Here is a 24,139-nt window from a genome sequence, read left to right as displayed (position 1 = left end):
ACTTCAACTAACTAACATAAATGTTCTTTAAATAAAAGTGGGCTATGGCAAACATTTGGACTCATATGTCTGAAAATATCCCAAGGTGATAATGAATGGTATGTAAATGGATAATGTTTTTTATGGGACTGTTGTATTAGACTCAGAGCAAACCAGATATTCGCCAAGTTTTCCTGGCAGAAACCTTTTATTGGTATCCATGAGAATTAAAAACCCTGACTTATAGGCTTACTTTGTCTTTTAAAGAGAAGCAAAGACCAAGTGTAATTAAAAGGAAATTAATTAGATGTTAGGCGTGCTAGTGTGGCGCCATGGAAAGAGTAAACAACTTTAAAACATGCCAAATTGTAGATGAATCGAGTTGGGGTGATCGGTCATATTTTGCCTCATTTTGACAGGATATATACAGTTTCAGTGACTTGCCTGAGCAATTGAGACAAATTGGGCAAAGTTCACAAAGTAAACACAAGAGAGTCTCAGGGCATTTTTGTTGTTTTTGTTTTGAAATCTGTGCATTGCCCAGTAGCCTGCCCACTACCTCTGTAAACGGAGAGTTTCATGTCCGTGTTCTGCTTTTTAAAAGAGGAAGTCTTACTAACCAGGACGGTGGCTTGATGCTTAGTTTACTGAAGGTCATTTTACACTACTAATTCAGCACGGAAACAAACACACAGTACATTAGACAACACATTTTAAATGCTGGATATGTAGTAATAATATTTTGCTGCTTTTTTGTGTTTTTATTCTAAAAGTTTGAATTGTATTTGTTAGGATCGTACACTTTTGAGTAGTATTAGCCAATCATAAAAGACAGGTGCAACAAATAACTATTATCATTTTCAATTATTTAGTGGTTATCAGTAAAGGATATTGTAGCATTTTCTATATAGAACATGCAATTAAGCATAGGAGCTAACACCTATGGCTTCTTGCAGTGTTATCACAAAATAAGTGTAATTATAATAAGTATGACATATGCGTCATATTGCTATATTCAAAAATAGTCCCTTAACCCACAACAATGTAAAAACATAGCGGCAAGAGAAGCTCTCTGGAGCAAGAAGTGTCTGATTGGGCCCTCAACAATGATTGTGGTCTGAATGGCTTCACAAAGCCCAGGACCAGTTTGTTTAAACCAAATTAATCCAAGCGTGGAGGCAGGACACCGAAATTGCAGGCCTCCTGAAAGGTGATCTGGCGGCAGAACCTCGGTCCAGGGGCTGAAGTTTACACAGAATAAATACAAATAATGAAGAACAAAATAACAGTGCTGGTTGCCAAGGAACCACACATTTATCTTGTGCAGATGGGCCTGGTTTGTGTTATCATGTCTGTGCTGCTGCCACCTTGTGTGAATTACCATTTTAAACTCACACACAAATTATTTAGTTGAAATATGTGATTGGCATTTCTGAGATAAAGCCAAGAAAGAGAAAAATAACAGTTCATTTGAAGATTCAAGGCTTCAAATTTAAGTATAGTAAATAATAAAAGAGAAATTTGACCGCTTACCAAAACTGACAAATTAATTAAAGGCTAAATTAAATAAAAACTTCCAAAAGATTCTTCATTATTGGTGTGACTTCACTCTCTGTCCATTAGACGATTAGACCTGACAACCTTGTCCTGCACGTCTGCACCAGCCGTGTGGTAATCAGCAATGTCTGTGCAAACCACAGTATAGATTTCAGACCCGCACTGCTGAGAACTTCCATTGCTCACATGTGGCGCAGAACACCTCTGCCAGGCCTGTCAGATCCTGTTCCAGGCCACTGCTGCCTAAATGGATCCTGATTGGCTATTTGGACAGGGAAGTGTGCAAAAGGTTGACATATGAGAGATTGAATCGCTGTCGCTCCCCTCTTTCACACTATAAAGAGAAACATTGGGAAAAAAAACACAATCCATGTAAGCTACATGAAATCCAATATCTCTGAGGTGACCTTTTTCTTCATGTTTAATCAGCACTCATAAATGAGACTGTTAATCTTTATTTCTATCATGAATTATTATGACATTCTGCTATGATCTATGCTACCGAAGGCCTGGAAATTGGACTATTCTGAATGCTTTTACCGTTACGTCTGGTACATGATGGATGAGTTTTGACGTAATGACTTCACCTCAACCTTCCCACAGTTTTGTCTACCAGGCGAACTACCTACTGACATACAACAGTCATCAAACCGCACACATTTAGGGAACAATTTCTCTGGAAGCACTCTGAAAATGACAACAGCTCTGTGAAGGCAATTTTGTCGTGACAAGAAGGGCATATACGACTGGCATAACATATGCGGTTGACTTAGACTTCAGGATGGCAGACTGACAACATCATCAATCCCTCCTAGGTTGCTGTGAACCTAGATACAACCTACAGCTCTAAGATGTCAGTGACAAGTGTGAACTACCATCTGTCACATCGTCTGAATGACCTCTGGGTTTAAAAATCCGAAGATACTAGAATTACTGGTAGCACAGCAGATGCCTCATTACATCCAGACTCCGATGACACAAATATATAACTATAGAGACACCCAGAGAGTCCTTGCTTTTTGAAGAGAGCATCATAGAATCAGACAGTTGAAGGGATGCCTAATCTGTCTGATAGACATAAATGACTTAATTGCATCCCCTCCCAGAGATTGTCTTCCGTTAGGAATGCTTGTCATTGTTCAAGTTTGGCCATAGATTCAGGTAGAGTGTCTAGTCATGTTTACATGAGCCAGAAGGGGAGACAATAGTACTGGAACGTCTTCACCTGACAGCTGATATTTCCTGTTGCCAGGGAGGGAATGTAGAAATACATGTTTGTGGTCTATGATTGTGATCCAGGTACTAGGACAGCTTTCAAAAGCTGTGTAATGAACAATTCAAGTTTTTTTTTGTACATAGCACCAAATCATAATGTACTGTATGTTATCTCATACATATGTCTGAGACCAATTGGGTGGGTGAGAGGAGAGCAGAAAAATAATAGATAAAGAACAGGAGGTTTGTGGGGCCGGTCAGCATGCAGAACTATGACTGTGTTGTGACAGTGCGGATGCACAGTGGAACAAGAGTTCAAAGTCGCATAGCATAATTACTCGGTAACGGGAAAAAGTGGCAATATGCACAGTATGTCTTGTATTTCCTCATTTACCATTACTGTGTTCATGAGGTTGGAGAAACATTTCTGTAGTCTACACAAGTAGGGAGGTTGATAACTGCTATACTCAATGTGAGTGTAAAGCTGAGGGTCTGTGAGTGGAGACAAAAAAAAGCTCCAAAAAAAGTCTGCCTCCAGTAGGCTTTAATTCGAATACAGTCAACTTCATTAAGTAATTATGGTGAAATGAACTAAATTCACATTCTGGTGATAAATAATTCCATTAATTATCAGATAATAGGCCTCAAAGAGAGGTTTGCTGGTGGGCGGGCGCACTTTTCTTCCCAACTTGTCTAAATAGGGTCACTTCTGGCTTCAAAAACCCAAGATAGCCACGGCCAAAATGACAGCCTCAAGGTTTCAGGACGGTAATCCACAAACCAGTGGATTACCTCAGGGTGGGTTATCACTTGGCTGAGAAAGACAAAAAATCTTGCCCCCCATATCTACTGTTGCATGTTGGTCATGCTTGCTCAGTCAGAAGTGTGAGGGAGAGGGTTCACATATGGCACATTGTAAAACGACTTCTGGAATGGTAGTGCTTTGGAATGAATACAGCTGGCAGGATTAGGTGTGACATTAGAGAGTTCTCATCTGTACATGTGTAAGAAGAAACATTAATTGGTGTACAGCTGAAGTGGGTAAAATGACAATGATAATATTCGTTCTCAACTGGATGTCTTTCTCAAGAGCTTCATCTACTTTAGCCTGTAATCATCAGCTCCAGAGCACAGCGGGCCTGACTCAGCTATCAGGCAGACTGGCATAGGTCTGGTCCTCATTTGGAGCAAATGACCTGTTTTCCCATTGTTGAAGCTGTACACAGTATTGTTTATCAAGGACATTTACGACATGGAACTCTGGAATTCACAGAAACATTCAGGAAACTTGTTTAACCATTTTAAGTGCACGCTTCTCAATCAGTCAAGTATTTTCGCTGTTTCTATCGTAAAATGTCATAAACAGCTTATCATTTTATTGGAATTCTAAGTGTCTTGTTTGCTCATTAAAAAAGTAGCACCTTTTCTATGAACATATGCAAGATTGAGGTAGTGACGCATAAGCAGGAGGAAAATTAAACAATATCTGCTTATTGTTAAACAGCTGATATACAGGGAAGCCTGTTTACGGCAATATGTTTTTTTTTTAGCATTTTCTGTTGCACCAAGACAGCTAGTTCAGATATCACTGACTTTAAGAGGTGCACTGACAGGATTTATTTTCATGTTTTCTCGCAATCTTTTTCAGTGCAAAGCCTAAATTTCCCCTTGTGGGATTAATACAGTCTGTGTCTATCTATCTAAATACAGTATGCGTACAGAAAGTCCGTGAGTGGCTCCTCTCTCACCAATCATGGAGCATATTCATTAATTTGTATATTTACTTTGGGGCAACCAAAAGGGAGGTTGGTTAGGGAGGGAGGTTAATTTGCCTCTTAGAACAACATTGCTTTTTTTAATGAAGCGTGTATCCACCAGTCTTCTTCGTGCTACTGTTTATTTAATTCATTCAATGTGATGTATACAGCAGCAGAAGTCTGTAAATTTATTTCTAATTTGCAAAGACAGACTTCAGTGTAAAGGGAACCATACATTTCCATTATCATTAAGACTTTTCCCGGTAATTATACTGGAAAATGAATTGTATTATGCCAAGTCCTCTTCAAATAAATGCCATTCTGCCCACCCAGCAGTGACGACAGTGAAATCATTGAAACTACAGTTACTGATTAAGTAAACGTGGCCCTTTGCACAGTGAGGCAGCATTGCAGATTTACATTATTTTCCATTCAAATATCTATGAGTGGGGATGTTGAATGTATTTGATTGTGGCATAATATAGATGTTAGATGTTGTGATCACTTGTTATATTCTTTGTTAGTTGGCTCGAGGCACCTCTCAGACTTCCTGCCACCAACACTGGTCGGGTTACACCAAGGGGCGTATGAAGATTGTTATCATCCGGTGATCTGTCAGAGTAAATAAGACATCTTCTATACACAGGAAATGCATGCATTCCACATGAACTGAATGGTCAAAAAGTCTAGGCCAGCTGAGGATAAGTGGGTCTTTTTGTGAATGGAGAAATGAAGGAAAGTGAACAAGTATTGTTTGGTCTGCAATCTGTCTTCGTGAGAGACAATGCCTCTTTGATTGAAGCCCCAAGATTCAAGTTCAATGCCAAGGAATCAATAGGCAGTGGTACAGGGGCCCCAAGTTCTCATAGGTCAAATGGGGAGGAGGGTGTATTCTGTGTTTGAGGGGGGAAACGGGAAGTAGATGTGTTTTAAGGTCAGACAGAGACAGTTCTCTCTTTCAAAAAAAAAAAAAAAAATGGACAGAGAAAGAGCCAGAGGATAAAAAGCAATAGAATGTTGTAAGTTTTATCTGACCTTTGACTCCAATCATGTAATAAGCTTGTGACTATTGTAAATTAGCACAATCACGTGCAGTTCTGTAGCATAGTGAAAAGCGGTAGTAGTACTGGTGTTACCTGATATTTTGTAATTTGGTAAATCTTTAGAATACATCTGACAATGTAGAGCATAATTTCTCCTATTTTTTTTTTTTTTGTACTAACAGAACACCAACATGGTACATACAACTGGGTAAAAGCCAACAAGATGTGAAGTTGAGGAATAAGGCGAAAAATAATTTATCCTGTAACATTTACCTTTTCTTTTATTGCAATTCCATCTGGGAGGAATTTGAAGAAAATTTATACTGCAACTATTTGTATCTGCTGGGTACCTAGTCTAATGTTGCAAGGTTCACACGCAGGCTAGCCTGGTAGTACCAGAACAAAATTCACTGTGTGATTATATGGGTCTGGGTACGATCCATAGGAAATGATTTGCAGCCTTTACATCCTACTGAGTGTAGACCAGTATGGTGCAAGAAAACGGTTGGAGCAGTGTGCATCAAAACAAGCTAAAACGTTACCACTACAGCTGCAACATTCAGAAAAATATGACTGACTTCAAAGTTATCTCACTTAACCACCAAGACTGCTCCTTGATAGATAGATAGATAGATAGATAGATAGATAGATAGATAGATAGATAGATAGATAGATAGATAGATAGATAGATAGATAGATAGATAGATAGATAGATAGATAGATAGATAGATAGATAGATAGATAGATAGATAGATAGATAGATAGATAGATAGATAGATAGATCATGGCGTCAGTGGTGGAAGAGCCCTTTGAAGTTGGGGGCTGTGTGTCCATGCAGCTCACCAGGGGGGAGGGAAGGGGGAAGGGCGAAAGCAGCGGAGATGTGTGGGAGGTATGGTGTGTGAAGGAAACCGATGAGGGCTGTGAAATAAACCTGTGGAAGAAACAGTTTAGCTCATCCGCCCTCTCCAGGTTGCCCCCTGGTTGTCTCTCTCTCCCCTTGAACCCAGTTATCTCATTCATTCCAGTCCACACCTCCCTCACGTTGGTCTGCTGGAGTTTGGCCTCCAGCTTCCTCCTGTAGGATTCCTTTCACTCCCTGAGCTTCTCCTTCAGTTCACGCTGCACACTCCTGGTCCTTCGGAGTGGCTGAGCCAACATTAATGTGAGCAGGGTTTCCAGACTATAATCACAGTGAAAACTGAAGCTGGCATTGTTTTGCCCCCTTACTGTTTTCTGTCTTCGCCCAGCTTTTTTTTTTTTTTTGTACTAATGTGCACGCACAGCTGCACGGCCGTCTCTGCACTGATTAGATTGTGCAGCATGTTATTTCTGATACTGTGCTGACTTTGTCCGGCCAGGTGTCTTCTGTCAGTCTCACTCAGTGTTACAATATTTGTTGAATCTGCAACACACAATGATAACTTTGTGTCACCTTAAAAAAAAGTATTCACTGTACAACATTTGACAAACTTGCAAAATAAGTTTCCTGATAAGCGGTAAGCACTATAAAAAAAAATAAGCCTACATCTTTTGAAATTATGAATGACACTTGAGTTTGTAGGGACTGGTTGTGTGCCTTGGTTATGCGTAAATCTGCTACATACATTAAAGGCTGTGTGAGACATTATGAATCACTCATGGCTGTCTGGAGGTTGTGTCATCTGAGTGTTAGCTGAGAAAGGAGGCTTCTGTCTATGTCTGAGATTGTTGGCCTTCTGCCCACTGAACTACTGTCTAGAGGATGAGTATAAAACCTGAATATTTGATAACCACATGTCTGTGATCATGTGTTTAATCCTCAAAAGCCCGAATATTTTCCGCTGCTCACTGCAAAACATTGTCCTTTTGTTTACCTAATTGTTATATACTGTATATACAATATGTTTGTAGTCATTATTATTATTGAGAATAAAAAGAAACTGTATCTACACATTACTATTCATACATAAAATTTAGCTCAAAGTGCTTTATTGGAGAAAGTTAAAACATAAAGATAATACAGTAACTGAAACAAAACAAAAAAATATCTTCTGTATCTAAGGTTATAAATGTAAAACGAAGTATCAAATAAAAACAGTAATGTTAAAAAATACTGGACCTAAGGTGACACTTTTAGAACATACTCAGATAAAAAGTCAGAAATGTAGGAGGGTGCTGAACCATTAAGATCCTTAAAAACAAGTCAAAGAGTGTTCAAATCAACCCTCAGCGACACACGCATCCAGTGCAATCATGCTAATACTGGAGTAATGTGATCTCTTAACGATAAAGCAAAGGCAAAAGACGGCCAAAATAGTTTTATTAAAATTTTCTCTCAGATCAATGTTCAGAGCTACAACACGTACTATCAAACAAGGCGGTTGACAAACATTAATTGAAAAACTGATGCAACCTGACTATGGGCGGTACTTTCCTTTACAAACATAGTTGACAGGTCATGGATCTGATTTCACACACTGACTTTGCAGAAGGTATGTGGAAGGGTGTGCACATTCAGAACACAGGTTTAATTATAGTGTCTGCGTTATAGTATCACCATTCAGCCAGTTGGGTAAAATGCAAAGACTGGCCTATGGGAAAATTAGCTTCCTTTTTTTTCTCGACGTGATGTGTGATGTGTGACAGGAAGGATTTGCGGCAGGAAACTGTCAGTGGATTAAATGTGTGCTGAGTAAAAACACAGAGTCAATTTTATTTTTCCCCTAAACATGGCTCCGAATGAAACTGTTGCCGCAAAGGAAGCCACAGTATATCCTCAGCACACCCACCTTGTAACTAAACGCTGGGTCAGGCTTGCCATCTGTGCTAACAGCTTAATCAGAGGCTGTTGATGTTATAGTGCAAATACACAATGCTGCATACATAACTGACTGAATAATGAGAGTCTCTGCATAACCAACCTATCAGTTGAGAGTTGCTAATATTTAGCTTAGCAGTGTCCGTGTTTATTTTCCTGAAATGCATATGTTTGTCACCTACACATGTTTGATTTGGCTGGGCTTACAGCTGTTAGAGACTCTGTGGCAAGTCCTCTGCTTTTCTATTGTCTGATCAACAGACACTCAGGTAACAAGTTTAACCTTCAAACCACACTTGGATAAACTTTGTGGGAATTGTGGATGAATGCCTCATTGCACTGTCGCCCGAAAGAGGAAATGTAAAACATATGAAACATGAAAAGGCTGCAATTATTGTCTAAGAGCTGTGGTGAGGCTGAGGAAGGTATACTTTGTGTTGGTGGTGAAGGATATTTAATTTACTGTGGAATCTACAGTACATTGAACTCTGGGAATGTTAGAGGGGTTCACTGGCCCAGTGCTTTGCAGCTATACGCTATATGTATAAATAACATTTCACCTTTTTAGTTGTTTTTTTTGTCACGTAGACAGATAGCTCATATCTGTGATGTAGTTAATGACAATTTATCCCTCTTGATAAACCAAACTTCTTACTATGGAAAGTAAATTTTTTCTGGACCTTAATTATTTGTCTCTTGTATCAATCATTACATTTACAGGAACGACTTTCCCACATGAATAATACATTTATGTACATCACATGGTAAATTATTTTCTTGAAGTTGCTTACCTAACACAGTAGATTTATGGCTTAGTGCTTGTGCCGACATGTTAATTATACTAAAAGGAAAACGCAACTTATGTTGGCACCAAATGTGGAGAAAGCCTGAGTGATGCTCAGCAGGAGAGTCAATTCATAGACTTCCAAGTCAACATCTATTCCTACCAAGGGACATGAGGCATGACAGCAGTAAAATGGATTCATCTGTGAAATTTTTAACTTTCAAAATGGCACAATGTTTCCTTCTTTGTGAAGTTTTATAATGTATTATGAATAACGTCAAGTGCTTCATCTGTCGTACCAGTGTATATTTTGTGTCTGGTAGACATCACAGCAGATTGCAATGCAATTACTGAACAAAATCGGAGATCTATGAATGACAATAACGTTATTTAACCAGCAGAAATGTCTCACTCAAATGAAAATCTCCATTACGTTAAGTGTCCTGGCTGGCAAAAAGACAGAACATGAACAATAGAACAGAAGAAACATGAAGAGAATAATCGAAAGTCAAACACATATAATGAGACAGAAAAACTGATAAAACGACAAGACTGTTTGAAGGAATATAGAATTAGATGTTCGATGTTTATGATAAATCAGTAAATACATATCTATTATAAACAAATAAGTGCATATAATAGATTATAACATCATAAAATAAATAACAGTGATGATCCCAATCAATATAATTTTGATCAAATACAATAACTACATTGACAAGTCTCAATATCAGAGGTTGATCAAGCTGTGACTGTTTTTTTCTCTCCTCTCCTTATTTTCTTTCCCTGAAGGATGTTGTATATGAGCAGCGAACCTGCTTGTGCTTTCATACTGTTTCTTTCTCTGACTCACCCACACCAGGAATGCAAGAGACATTTCATCAGAGGCAGTGGGAACTAAAAACTGTCTGAAGTCGTGTGAAGAAACTTTTTTTTTTTTTTTTTTTTTTTTTTTTAAATCAGCATGAACTAGAGCACGTATTGTAAAACCAAACGTGTCATCCAGGAAAATTGTTTGTATCTACAAATATGTACTTTGTATGTAGAATGCAAAGTGCAATTATAAAGAACAAAATATAAAGAACATATATGTGCTAATTTAAAAATATATATATACACATGTCCTACTTTACTAGTTGATGACAATCCCCCATGTTATATTTGCAACAATGTTATTTTCCACAATGTTATTAGTCTGCCTTTTGTAGTCCTGTAAAATGAAGTAAAGATAGACCAAACCAAGTGTGGTGTATCATTAACCACATTTTGCTTTTTCTCTAATCTATCCAAGCTTTTATTGGTCTAGTCAGAGTTATAACAGCGACTACATGAGTACAATATCATCAGAGCAACATTCCTCTCTGTTGATCAACAGGGTCACCACCTACTGCAACTAACTATGACAGCATAGTATTACAAGAGCAGCCAGTAAAGTAGAACCCGTAGATGGAGGGTATTTAGGAACTGACGGGTTACTTGAGTGCGTAGTTCAGCTCACAGCTAGACTGCAGCACAAATCCTCATTTTCAGGTCACTTGGGTGGCATTCCTTTGTGAAAGGAATGTACCTCATAAAAAAACATTACTGATTGCCTATCTTTTTCACGGGATGCTGCACTTTACTGTAGCACAATTCTTATAAAATAATTTTGGTAAAATAGTGGCGGTCCTTTGATGCTAGCAGTTCATTTGATGGCTTTTCTGCTCATGATTAGACTTGCACGTACCTGTTTAAAGGCCATATTGTTATTCTACTCCACAGATTTAGATGTTGTTTTGTATTTAGGTGGATAACTGAAAATCACTATACACTGTTTTATTTTCAGGAGATTTATGGATGATTTCTGATGATAATTTCTTCAAATAAACAATTCATATTGTAAATGTTCATAGGTAAATTCAGGGGAATTTGTGATGCAGCCCAAAATCATCCTTGTTTAGCAGCAAATATAGGACACATCAGTTCAGTTCATAGTCTTTCAATGACAAAAATAGCATGCACCATAAAGTAATGGCCTTATAACGGCAAAATTCTCTCATGTTCTCTGTTTTCAATTCGGAAAACCACAAATACTCAAAGTTTGAATAGTATTATAATTATGGGTTTGTTTAATCCCTGCTCAGGATCTGTGCAGGTGATATGATCTGATTATCCTGACAGACAGGTTAGGTCTATATACCAATAAGATCTGAGAGGCCCCTAGGATGAGAGAAGAGCAGATCAGCCCTGCCCAAAAGATGAAACCATAATCCAGAGATCAAAGAGGCACATTCCTGGATAGCCAGACCTGTCTACAGACACCCTCTCTGACCTGCATCCACCTGCCTGACAAAGGAGTTCATCCACCTGCTTGTCCTCAATATGTCTAGCAATAAATTCCATTCAAGCCCACATGAAACACAGAGGCAAAAAAAGTTAAGACTTATTCCATTCACAACAGCTATATGAAAATATGGAGTTGACTTAATTAGGATAAACAGCTGGTGGCTCTTAATTCTGCAGTCAGGTGCCATTAAGCCACTGCAGAAGAAAAGGGTGCAACAAGAGAAGTAAGAGAACCAATCAAACCACAAACAGTGGAAACAAGGTAATAAATATGATTGAAATATTAAATAAATTAAATACATTTTCAAACTGTGAATTTGGTTTCAAGTAAAATCCCACAATATGTGATAAAGGCGTCCCTCATGGATCAATATTAGGCCAACTGCTCTTTGCTCTAAATAATATATCTTCTAAATCAGCACAGTTATGGCATTTTGTTTTACCATGTTGATGCTGATGTACTTTTACCTTGTTAGAAAACATCAACAAGAAACATGATACAATTCACAATACAACCCTTAAACCCACACAATACCATTTGATTAATTTGTGCAGACAGCTATTACACTCACCACTGTGACAAAAAGGCTGGATAGTAATAATTTATCTAGAAGGTATCAGCTATGATATGACCAGTGTACAACGTACACTTTATAGACTTTTGGCCAAGTTAGCCAAACAGCACCTGCTTTGTTTTGCTGCTGACATGTTCAAAGTGTAATTATCAGGGTCTGTCAGTGTTATGGAAAGGATTCCTACAATGTTAGACCTTTTTGTTTAATGAGAAAACAGCTGTAATATCGCTCTGCTCGAAGTCACCAGACTCCATTAATAAATACAGTAATTTTAAGATGTAGAAAACTGGAGTTGAGTATGGTGGCTTTGAACAGAGCGATATGAGACAATGGGTATGTAGCCTAACATCCATAACAGAAACATTGCTATCTATCAGTGATCCTTTAGGTTTGTAGGTTTCCCAAGTGAAAAGAAAAAAGAATGCAAAGCTGATCCTTACATTTTTATGACATTGTGGACAACACTGTACTATGAAATGTTTTTAAATTTTGGACCACATGCTATGCCAATAATCTTTTATGACATTTTGAACAACATAGTATGGTATGATGTATTTATGACATTTTTATGACAATTTGGACAATATACTACAGTATGATATTGTTTTGACATTTTGGCAACATACTATATGAGGTTTTTATGACTTTTTTGATGACATACTATAGTATGACTATTTTATGACTTTTTGGATGACATGCTATAGAATGACATTTGTATGAAATTCTCATGATATTTTGGACAACATACTATGCTGACATTTTTATGACTTTTTGGACGACATACATTTTTTTTTACATTATGGCAATAATTTTGACATAATTACAATCATGTAATGTCATTTGGCTGCTTGACATTGCTAAAAGACTGCATCCAGAATTTAAACTGCACAGTTATAAAGACAGGTGCAAGGATAGATGGACTGCCATTAGTGTCTGTTAGTCCATATTTAGTTAAACTATAAACAGTAAATTAGCATATTCGTCTCCTGAGCTGAAGCTCAAAGTCAACCACTGTAATATATTTGCTTAGCTATAAATTAAATAAGGACGTTATCTATGTTTGCGCTGGTTCTTTTCACACCTGTTTCTTTGTTTCAAAGAAACCACAGAAAGTCTATATTTTACTATAAAGTATTAAAATTTAAGGATGACCCAGTTCATCATGCATGTAAATGCTAACATAGATAAACACATATTCAGTCAATGTTTTCACCTTTAAAAATAAAATAATTAATCCAGAATGAGAGAGAGAATGGTTAAAAACATGAATAAATGATTACATGTAAAGGTTTAAACATTAACTGTCTTTTTTTAGACTTGTCCATGCAGTAGAGAAAGAAAAAAAAATGAGGTGGGAGTGGAGAGGGGTGGGGTGGGGTGGGGGTGGGAGGGTGACATGGCACATCAAGCCGTCACATATTTACATAGATAAACATGGGTGACAAACAAATCCTGCACCTGTTTCTACATTGTCTCACAGTTTGTCTGAAACGTTCAGGAAAAGTAATTAGCTTTGATGCCTGTACTGCTTTCTAGTTTAAGTTAATATTGACATGGAGTTGGCTTCCGCATCAGCTCTCAACACTGATCTTCACTCCTTCAGGTCATTAATCATTCTTGTTCTACATGATAAGTAGGCCCAGGAGAGCAGGAAGCAGACTCCAAGGGGAAAGTCAACACTAAAAACATTTTGGGGAGCAGCAACCTGAAACCCACCTGACACCAAAGTGGAGTGCACCTCCTCATTTATCCTTCTGACCCAGCAGCCGTCACCGGGATGATAAAAGCCTCAAGCCTGTAATGCTTCGCTCTGATCTGTAAGCCAGTCTTGGATACTGTCGTGGAATTATGTTTTTTTTCTGTAATTCTTCCTCCTTTTCAACCCACCAAAAACTCATCACTGACATGGCTGTGCTATTTTTGAACATTTCTCTCTTTCCTAATGTTGTGTAAAGCACAATTCTGCCAGAGCACTTCGTGTTGATGACAGATGAGCTTCTTATTGCCTAAGATTTGACTGGCAGTCAATTTGTTTACAGGGAGTTATCTATTATCTCTTCCACAGTAGCCTTTAAGCATCCCTAGATGCTCAAATTCCCCCTTCGTCAAATTCCAACATGATACTAGATTACCAGACAGGGGATAACTTGCGTGATGTACCTTAGATATTTTAACCCAAACCTACCCACACAGTTTTGGTGCTTAAACCTGACCTAGCTGCAATTGCATCACAACGTTAACCACGTTACCATGACAACAAAGGTCTGCTATGCCTGTCGCTAGTACTCTCTCACATACGTCATTGATAACAACCTGTTGAGTCGATTAGCAGGTGGCGGAGGGCCCTATTAACCATATCCATGGTCCCTGGTGAGAACTGATATCTGTCATTCAGTGGGCTGAAAACATACAAAACTGTTGTCTTAAAAGTCATTTTTTTTGTGCTAAATTAGTGTTAAATCAATTTTGAAAATAAAAACTTGATTTTATACAGTTTTACTGCAGCAATGTTTTTTTTTTCTTCATCCCTTTGGCAATTCAATTTCTAAATTGTAGTTGTATGGCCATATTTGTGTTGTGTTTGTATGCTGGTTGTGAGGTTCTCTGAATGAATGTTTTTTCTCAGGTCTCTCTTAGGAAAGAAATATTTTTCTCAAAATGTCTTTCTGCTTTACAAAAATGTGTTTAATTCAAACACACAACATCAATGGGCACACTCTTTAATATCTAGAACACTATCATTTCAGAATCTCACACATTTACTCTTCAACAGGTCTGACTTTAATTACACTCCACAACCAGGCCATACCCAAGCAAATCAGCATACATACAGTTTAAACTATTGCACACACATGTACAGTCCTGAACATGCAGAAACCACGTAGCTTGGAGTTCCATGTAGGTAAGTATATGACAAGTTCTACACATACGTACACTTCCAGATTGATGCAAGACTTTTGACTAAATATAGACTAAATATTATTATTTAGGTGTTTTAGGAGCCACTACATGGCACTAACATACAGTTATACAGCAACTTCCATCTTAGTCCAAGACAAAGGCTTTAAGGGATCAGGGATTCACTGATGTTACTCATCCGACATGACTTGAATTTCAACTTTTACACAAAGAACTTTTTTTGGGGGGCTCATCTTAAACACGTGTGCTCAGAGCTCTTGTGGCATAGTGATGTTTACAATTGAACTGCTTTGCTCTGATGCTTAAGATATTTTAACATGTACCCTTCTCATTTGTTCCCAATGCCAACAGATTATGAAGATAGCAGTTAGGTGGCAGTTTGCATCTGGTTTTAGCAGTTGTGTATTAATGTTCACCTGTGTCACTAGCATGCAAATGCTGCTTTGACAGAAGAGGGAGATTCACCTTGGTTCAGCTGCAGGACCTCAAACTGAACAAACACAAAATCTCTCATAGCCTTAGAAATAGCTGCATTGAATGGTAAACCATAATCTCCTAAATTAACTTCACTTCCATTGAACAGATAGGCTACAGTAAATCGCTTATTCCAATTACATTTAGACTGTTAAAATCACTAGCTATTATAAATGTCTCACTAACCCTTGGCAACTGCGCAGTCATTTGCACTTCCAAAAAAGTATAATAAATAACACTAAGAGCTCAGTGTTTATCATGTGGCATCAGTCCTTAAATAAATTGATTTCTCTCATCAGCCTGCTTTTCCTGTTCATCAAATCTGGAGTTTAGCTTGTTTATTTAAAGCTGGTGTGAAAACACACACAGCCTGGCAAATCCCTCTGAGCTACGGGAGCGAGATGCAGTATGGCTCACCCCATGAAAGGTCTTTTGAGTCACAACCACGTTGTATTTGATCCTGTCCCTTTTTCATTCCTTCTCCAATATTTAGAAGGACTGGCAAAGCTGTTTACTGTATGCTGCGTGTTTGACTTGCGCTTTAGTGCAAAGGGCACTGCAGCAGCCACAAGAGGAAAACCAGTCTAACGTCTCGAGTTCAATATAAATTAATAAAGTCACCAGGAGGGCATGAGGGTAGCCCAGGGCCCAATGGACGTCAGCTGACTGGGATACTTGCACAAAGCTGTGTTTTAGATGCCTCATCCTCACTCCTTAAATCAAGTGCAAAGAACACAGTGACCCTGTTTCCTAAGGGATACCTGTTGCTTTCCAATAATTACAAATGTGAGAAGATTTTTCATAGAGGACCTACTTTTGAGATAGCAAAACACTCTCACAGCCTCCTTATGTGTAGGTCCCTATCTGCCAGCCTTGTCTGAGGTTGTAAACCTCTCAAAGAGAGAAGGTTTGCTGGAGGGAACAGCAGGCTTGATGTTTTAAGTCTGCAAAGCTTGTAGCAGGAGGAACTTGAAAATTCTCTATGACTGATTGGTGCTTTGGGTTTTCAACTGATTGCTTCAAACAGTCGGAGGAGTGTCTATGATCACCAAGAAAATACAGTGTTGTGAGCTTTTTGCTTTGCAAAGATATTTTATAATTTGACTCACACTTTAAAACACCTTTTTGTCCTCTGTCTGTTTAAACCTAGTTGAAGTATGCGCTTCTTTTGTGCAGAATTTGATAGGTAAATAGCTTTCAGTAGCTAACAGGCAAGAGAAATGAGGCTTCAGCCACTGGGCTTTAAAATTTAATAAGTGTTGTGGCCCCACCTGTCTACTGGCATCTGTCACCAAGTGGTTAGCTACTGTATAACTTGCCCACTATATACACAAAATGTAAATCCGCAGAGACCTGCAAAGTACACATTGTCATGCAGTACAAACAGTTCCTTTCCTACAGCACCTCACCTACTGCATTAATCTATTTTAAATTTACACCAGTTATTTAAGATGTTATGTAACAGTTTCTGGAGACCTGCGTCTTTCTTTGTCTTTGATATTGAGACTGATTACTATATATGCTTTTTGTTAATACTTATTTTGTTTGTCAGGATGAATCAAAATGAAGCTGATCAGTTTTCACTAGATTTTGTTGTCTAATTAATTCATGTTTGTGCTGTACTTACTGCAAGAGTTCTCTTTTAACTACAAAATTAATTTGTATTTAAAATATATTAACTTATAAAAGTAATTTTAAAAACATTATTGTTTCATACAATATTTATATTTCTGTCTGGTTAATTGGATTATTAGTACTTTCTGTTGTATTTTGTTTATAGCAGTTATGTTTTAAAAGTTTTATTTTGAAATATGATGAAATGAGAAACACCCAAAATGCTTAATTCATCTACTTCAACTAAATTACACATCAATGTATCTTGTAATCTTTTCAGACAGAAAGTTGACAAATTACTGATTGGGTCCAGCAGTGTGTGTGTGTGTGTTCCTTTATGCATGCTCCTTCACGAATCAGCTTACTAAAAAAATCTGAAGTGTGTGTGGTCCATTCCAATGGTGTTTACAGTCTCGGGTCGAAGTGGAGGATGTCAGTGGTGAAGAGTGGGCAGCATGGCACTTGGTGGATGCTGGCGTCACAGGCCAGAATCTGTGCCACGAGGCATAAACTTGTGCCAAACCCGTCCAATATTGTACCCTGGGAGGTGAAATCTTATTCAGATCATCCTAACCGGAAGAAAGCAAGCATAGAGAGCTGTTAACATATTTCCGTGCCTGTTGCTAGGGCAATATTTCTGTGATTCCTTGTCATCGTGTGCACGTATTAAAAGGATTCAGGAAGCTAAAGTAAGTCTCCTTCTCTTGACTATGCAGTCACTGCAAAGTGGGACACACCCTGCTTTCGGAGAAGTACATGACATGAGGAGAGAGGAGAAAAAGTGATGTCTGGCCCGTATTCTTATTTGCGTCCAGAGCCAGGGTAGCGCTGTCTTCACGCACTGCAGCATTACTGCAGGACAGACTGTTTCCTGGCAGCAGAGCCAGTGCACCCTTTCAAACAGCAGACCTGTTCAAACTATTAGATCTTCTACTGCTCGTGTTGCTTGCATTAAGAGCGTGGAAATTAGAAAGAGAGTGTATGTGTGTACTGGGGTGTGGTCATGGGGGGGAGCTGTACTCAAATACTCTCTGATAATTGCTGGAGTGTCTATAGGTCCTAAGTGTACTCAGCAGAACACAATTTGGCCTGTTTCATAAAAGAGCAAATGCAGGAAAGGTGGCCACAGGAGTAGTGTTTTTTTTTTTGTTTTTTTTTACCAGAACTAACACCTGTGTTTAAACAGTGAGGGGAAAACAACATTAAATCAAAAGGACATTTGTCTTCAGGTGAGCTTGTGTGCAAACCTCTGGAGGAACATTGTTGTCCCTGTTCATTCAAAGACAGATCAGTAAAATAAAAAATAATTTGTAATAATGAAGGGTAAATTATACATGTAAAGGAGGTTGGGTTTACAGCACAGGGAACTGTGCACTCTGTTTAACAGATATTCAAATGATTTATGGTCGTAAACTGATGTGACAGGCATCGTAAACAGAAGCATTTAGTAATGAATGGCTTCACTGCAGTGTAAAACATTTCTCTTTCAGTGATGATTAAATTCACAATGTTAGGGCTGAATTACTCTAAATTAACATCATGAATAAAGTGGCAGAAACACTACACTTCTTTAATTGTTAGCAGATTCTTTTTGCAGCTCTTGAACTGCAGTGCATTTTGTTTTAAACCCAACTGAACTACAATGTGCCAGTTTGACTTTGGTCTAGCGTTTCATAACTCACAGTCTCCAGTGGTTTTAATAAGTCAAGTCACCTAAGGAAAGACGCTTGTTTTGCCACCTCCATAAAATTGGTAGGGGATTTTGCTGTTTTTCCAAGCCTCTCAGGCCAGTTCAATACTTTGGGGAAACCTAAGCCACTATTACTACCACTTTTACACATTTGCCTCACAAGTGATGTGGGTTGAATTAAATTGCAACATTATATCTTCAACTCAAGGCTTAGCTTATATAATGGGAGCCCGTTGCTGGCATTTTCGGACTCCTCAATCGGAGTAATAAATTGGGTCTGATGGTTAATTTTAGCTGAAATCCAATCCTTGACAATAAGTTACAAGCCTTGCGGGACCTTTTAGTCAAACTGTGTCTGGCACTGCCACAGTTGAAAAGAGCCTTTTAAATAAATGTCTTTCCCAAAAGTTGCATGTTTTCAAAGCGCCTCTCACTCCAGATACTGGGGTCACACAAATAAAGTGCAGCTTACCGTGTCCAACACCTATGTTGATTTGTGTATTTTGGGTCATATGCAGTCTGAAAATCCTTCCCTGCACAACTGTTTAATTTTACATTTAATAAATTTTCATGCGTTATCATACCGCAGTTCTTGAAGTTCCCCCTGTCTGTGCGGACCCGTCCTCCTCCCGAGACAAGCGTTTAGGGTGAGTGTGATTTCTCTGTATGGTCCTCAGTCAGTGCATTAGCAGTGACGTGATCATGATTAATGTTAATCACGCTGGATTTACTGTGTGTTTATTTAATTCGCAGTTGGCAGAGTGGAGCTTGGCCCATCTATGAGAGCTCCTGCTGGCAGCGTGAGGAGGTGGACTGGGGGATGTTTGCCTTGATATTCGGCTGTAATGTTGGCTTGTCCAAAGGCCTTGTGGCTGAACAGAGGTTGTGTTGTCAGTCATGAGTGACTGCAAACATTTCCTGCTGGCTGAAAACTCTCTGGTTTCTCTAATGAAGCTGTCTCTTTTGATAAGGGGAAATGATTACATCTCACATAATTTAGCAACGTCCCTACTATATGTACAAATGTGTATTGTCTGTGCCTCTGAGTCACAATTTGCACCGGGCATGTTCAAATGTATAGTACAATGTACATCACAATTTGATAAAACAAAATCAGCCTGTTAAGCCACATGACTGCTTCATAATCCTCAGCATTGTCTCTGACTGCTTGGTACGGAGTGGCACAGAGGGCTCTAGGTGTCCCAAAGACAGTGCAACACTGCCACCATGTTGACCATGTGTACTACAGTGTCACAATATACTATTTACACCACATTTTTTGAAAGAAGGAAAATACACATTATTGTCTGTTTAAGGACAAAAAAAATACCCCTAAAATTGAATATAATTATAACATCAAGAATTCAGGAGCGAAATATAACCTGGAAAATGGAAATCAGGCCAGTATTTGCAGAGATCTGACACAAAAACAGAGGTCTGTATGGGAGGTTGAAGTCTCTGCATCGCATGGCCTGTATTTCATTTCACTTCGGAATATGTACTCTCCAATATTTGCTCCAGCCCTGCCCTTAAAAAACATAGAATAACAGCAACGGCTCAGATAAAATCCCAGTGTGCATTGTATCTGCCTTGTTTACGCTGACGGATCCCCTTACCACTTGTGTTAAATGTAGCCCTCCGTGTTATTCTACCAAGCAAGAAAGAAAACAATTACAGCAAAATGAGGCTGAGTTGAGAAGAGGCCTGTGTGTAAAAAAACAAAGACGTGCGACTGTTTGAATCTGATAAGCCCTGTCGAGTGTTTCTTCTAATGCCTCTGAAAATAAACAGCTGGGTTGAGGAGGTGAATGGAGGCTTGGTTTGGGTCCTAACCGCTGCCGCAGCCCAGGAGCTTGTTTTAGGGGCTGGACCAGCCGGGATCAGTAAAGGGCCCCCATCAGTGGCTCAGGCGCCGAGTGAGTTAAACGGGTTAGTGTGTGGCCATCTGAACCTGCTGTGACACACACACTCTTTCACAGAAATGGTAGGCAGGCAGAACACACACATACATACATGGACATACAGCTACAACATAAAATACAAACATGAGCTGCAAGCTGGTAACTGTGTAATTATTTTTTATCAACAAGAGGATTAAGATAGCTCGCTGTGTTCTCATGTACACTATGAATGTCATATGTGTGATGGCCCTGCACATCATTCCTAAAAGTTTCTGTATGTTATATCTGATTTAAGTTTAAGATAATGGAAAAACAGATAGGTACCTTATGAAACATAACATAGTGTGATGTGGTTACAGTCTTAACTTATTAGTTACTTATTGTTTTGCCACTCTAATATATTAACAGACTCAGAATGAACTTTTAACTGCATAACTTGCAAGCCAACATGGACAAGAAGTCCTAGAACTGGTGTGGATTAAATACTATCATACTGTAAATCTCTCTGAGCAACTCCATATGCCAATAAAAGCCAGTGTTTGCATCTTATAGCTGTATTTCTTAACTCATACAAAATATTATTTACCTATTACTTCTGCCAAAGAGGTTATATTTTCTATGCACTTTGTTTGTATATGTTTGCCCTTTTGTCAACAGGATTGCGGAAAAACTATTGGCCCAATTTTTATGAAACTTTGTAGAAGGGTCAAGGAGGAACATATTATTTTAAGATGGATCCAAATCACGGAGCAAACGCATTAATTATATTTCACTTTACGACTAAAGATGATTATTACATATCTCCACAGTCAACACGGTGCTGGTTAGGGTCAAAGGTAGCACCGCTTTTAAAAAAAAAGAAGAATCTTAGCAGTATTCCTTTCCTGCTGTTTGACTTGTCTTGCCTGAACATCTGAACTGACCAGTCATGCCAGGTTTCACAAGTCTGTGCCACTAAATAACCCGGAGTTGAGGGTCGTGTCTAACCCAATGATGATCACCCTTTTAAAAGTGTCTAAAAATAGAATGTTGTAGCTTGTCTGCACACAGGCCCCCACAAACGGCCGGTGTCACACCTAGGCAGATAAAATCACACTCTTTGCAATCCTACTTAAGCTATGTGTGTCAAAAGCTTATCATAATTTACACAATTTAATGGAGCATTTATTGTAGTTGTTTACATTAAATACCACATTGAATCAAAACAAGCACCAGGTTGTTAAATCACGAGGAAAGAATATTGCATACTTTTTTTTTTAAATCACAGGATAACTACAAATTTGATAAAAAAAATACTTTTGTGATCTGATTTTCCATGACATTATCTGCTCATCGGGGGAAATGATGTGAGCAAGACAGAGAGAATGTGGGAATTTTACCGTCAGACAGGTAGAGACCAGACCTGGCTGCCACACACAGGAACATAAACTCATTCAGAAAAACCACAGAAAACAAAACATGCTTTATCATCCAGACATAGTGAGCCTCTCAACCTGCTCTCATTTCTTCACTTCTTTCTGTTCTGCCCATAAACAACCTCTAAAGTCTTAAACTAGTGAAGATTACAATAATATTTATAGAGTTGAGGAATATTTTTTTTTTAAAGTATAAATGCATAAAATATCACGTACAGACGGATTTACAACCACAATAGCACAGATGAACAAAGCAATGAGGTCACTGCAGACGTCCGGATCCAGGCCAAGAGACAGAATGTCCCAAATCTGTCAGTTTAGAGGACAATATACCAGAACAAGATATTGCCATAATTATGCATAATCCCTTGGTCAATATTACAATGATAACATAACAGTATTAAGTCCTGGATATATATTAAATGTTGGTATTAAGCATTGTCTTGCTGAGAAAAATATTATGGCAATATTACAAAGCCTTAAATGTCTTTTGTTTAATTGCAGAGTTTGTAAATTCAGTAAATTCAAGAGCTTGAGTATAATGTTCAGTACCACCTGACAGGAGAGAAATTATGATATCCAGTCTTTTAACAAACTTCTGTGCTTCCAGCAACGTGATTTTGAGCAACTTTGGGCCCTTGATTTTGCTCTGATTGCTCGTTTGAGTTCATGGGCTTAAATAAAGACACTTAATCACGAGTGCTCAGTGGAGTTTTTCCCGGACTGTGCAGGACCTTGCCAAGACCTCAGGCAGTCACATCTCTGGATTGGAGGAAAAATATTACCCTCAGATTACTGCATGACTCACAAGAACAACTACCTTGAGAGAAATATGATACAACTATCAGTTAGATTTTAACATAACACTGCATTTATGCTAGATTTTAGTGAAGCATAAGTCACCTCATGACATATGTTGAGGGCAACACAATCAGGAATTGTACCACCATATAAAGAAAAGAGTATATTAATGTACACAATTAAAGAGTTAAATGTGTAAATTGCTGAACTGAAATGCTGGCGAATACGTAAAAAAGCCTTTTAAAACAAAACTGTAGATTAATGACAATATAAGTTCATTTATGATTAAATTGTACTGAGAAGGGGTTCCAATCATGCACATATTTTGGTATATAGCAAGCTGTCACTCCCCAAAACTTGAACGAAAGGGTCCTTATTGAAAGAGAGTAATACGACTCATATTTACATTTATTGCGACCTCTAGTGTCCATGGTAAGTCGCTTTGGATAAAAGCGTCAGCTAAATGAAATGTAATGCTGTAATGTAATAAAAGTCCGTGTATCTAAGAGAGAACTTTTCATGTCCCGTGAGAAAAAAAAGTCAATGTTGCTATATTTTAATGTACATATGCAAGTGAACTGTGACATTGTCAACGTATGCCACGTACATAGCTAACTTAATTAAAACTAAGTTAACTTTTTTCAAACCTTTTTTTCTGAACCTAACCAAGTAGTTTTGGTGCTTAAACCTAACCAAACAATGAACGTTTCACAACATTAACAACATGATTGTTATTTTCACGATGATGACTAAGGTATTATGCCTGTCGCTGGTACTCTGCAATATACTGGTATATTATGTAATTTTGCCAAATTACCTATCCTTGTTGAGGTATGAAGAAGTCTTGGAAATAGACCTATTTTCAGAATGAAGATGTGCTGTACATTTGGATTCCAGATTTTGGCTTTTATGTTTGGCCATTATTATACTTCTATTGTTCTTCCATGACAATAGCCAAGTTTCCATAAAAGATTTGCATTTAAAATAATTTCAAGAAAAATTGAAAATAAAAATGCAAATTCATGCATGTTGCCATACACTACTGTTTATGGCACTATTGAGTAGGTTGCCTCTGAATTTTTTTTTATTTTGATATGGTGCATCAGTTATCCTTCTCAGCCGTCAAAAACTATTTTACAATATTTCAACTGGTGTTGTTGTAGTTTTGTTTTTGTTTTTTCGAGCATGTTCCCCAAAGTTTTCTAACATGCAAAGAAATATAAGAAGAAAATATAAAATGGGGTGGTTGGAAATTAACTCGATAAAGAAGCGGATAAAATCTGATTTGTT

General features: G+C 38.2%; 1 long non-coding RNA gene across 1 annotated transcript in view; it reads left to right on the top strand.

Annotated features, from left to right (window-relative positions):
• LOC138197984 (uncharacterized) overlaps positions 1–23,716 on the top strand; it is a 59,269-nt gene extending 35,553 nt beyond the window's left edge. Inside the window, exons 3-4 of the long non-coding RNA XR_011178246.1 lie at positions 19,322–19,379; positions 19,486–23,716. This is a non-coding gene — a long non-coding RNA (uncharacterized lncRNA). The remainder of the gene's footprint in view (positions 1–19,321; positions 19,380–19,485) is intronic.
• The last annotated feature ends 423 nt before the right edge of the window (positions 23,717–24,139 follow it).

The sequence above is a fragment of the Embiotoca jacksoni genome, unplaced genomic scaffold, assembly GCF_022577435.1.
Source record: "Embiotoca jacksoni isolate LCO1_2020_lvr unplaced genomic scaffold, fEmbJac1.0.p SCAF_15, whole genome shotgun sequence".
Classification (NCBI taxonomy): domain Eukaryota; kingdom Metazoa; phylum Chordata; class Actinopteri; family Embiotocidae; genus Embiotoca; species Embiotoca jacksoni.
This window is presented reverse-complemented; position numbering and strand designations above follow the sequence as displayed.